The 932-nt window shown below is 53.1% G+C and overlaps 1 non-coding gene across 1 annotated transcript; it reads right to left on the bottom strand.

Moving 5' to 3' along the window:
* Window positions 1-246: 246 nt before the first annotated feature.
* TRNAL-CAA (transfer RNA leucine (anticodon CAA)) lies at window positions 247-356 on the bottom strand. The gene is made up of 2 exons: window positions 319-356; window positions 247-292 (listed from the first exon to the last, which is right to left on the bottom strand). It is a non-coding gene; the product is annotated as a tRNA-Leu (tRNA).
* Window positions 357-932: the final 576 nt, after the last annotated feature.

Genomic DNA, 932 nt, shown 5'->3' with positions numbered 1-932 from the left:
GAGGTGACGAAAAAATGCTACAATTTGCGACCTGATAACTCACTCTAGCAGCTGTTTCTTCCACACGGCCCTACAGGCCTGTGAGGGGCCAATGGGAGCAGCCCGGCCTCTACTTGGTATTACCCAGTCACATAGAAACACCTATATTTTCAACGATTATTCCCCCGGGACTACTTCGAAGGGGGGGCTGGGGAAGTAAAGGGCATCCCGCTTTGATCATGATTAAAGTAGAATAAAATGATAATGTGTCAGAAGTGGGATTTGAACCCACGCCTCCAATCGGAGACCAGAACACCCAGCTGGTGGGAAGAGTCAGCTCTTGAGTCTGGCGCCTTAGACCGCTCGGCCATCCTGACAGCTGTAAAAGTACTTCCCAGGTGATGTCATTAGAGCTCGGCAAATGCCACTTGTGACGGGGAGTATATCCGGGTGTTGTTCAGCTGTACTTCTCATCCACGGTACTTCTCTTATTTCAACCTTGTGAAAGGAGCTGAGAGCTGAATTTCGCACCGTTTTGCCCCTAATCCGTGCATTGCACACCAAGGGACAACATCCGCAGTCCAACTGCGTCTGCAATCGTCTTCTTCTGATGCACTGGTCTTCTTGGCCAGTTTCAGAAGGTGAATAAAACTGCAGGGATTCCACGAATGACCCCCCCGGCCGCTCGTGACTTGATCCCAGATTTACAACTCGGCTGGGGATTCTACTTCCGACTGCTGCTCTTATGAGCAGGCGCCCCTGCTGTTCCTGGAGGAGGCATCCAGTCCTGCCTGCAGCCGGTATGTTAAGGAAGGCACACAGAGCCAGGCGGAAGAAGCGAGACCTGTACCCAGCGGTGGATCCGCAGGGGGGTCCATCCAGAGCCAGGGGGTGGGTCCAGGAGACTGAGCAAAGAGAAAACTCTGTAACCAGCTCCTCCATATCCCCACCCC

The sequence above is a fragment of the Lissotriton helveticus genome, chromosome 7 (genome assembly GCF_964261635.1).
Source record: "Lissotriton helveticus chromosome 7, aLisHel1.1, whole genome shotgun sequence".
Taxonomy (NCBI): domain Eukaryota; kingdom Metazoa; phylum Chordata; class Amphibia; order Caudata; family Salamandridae; genus Lissotriton; species Lissotriton helveticus.
Note: the sequence above shows the minus strand (reverse complement) of the source record. Positions and strands in the feature narration are given on the sequence as shown.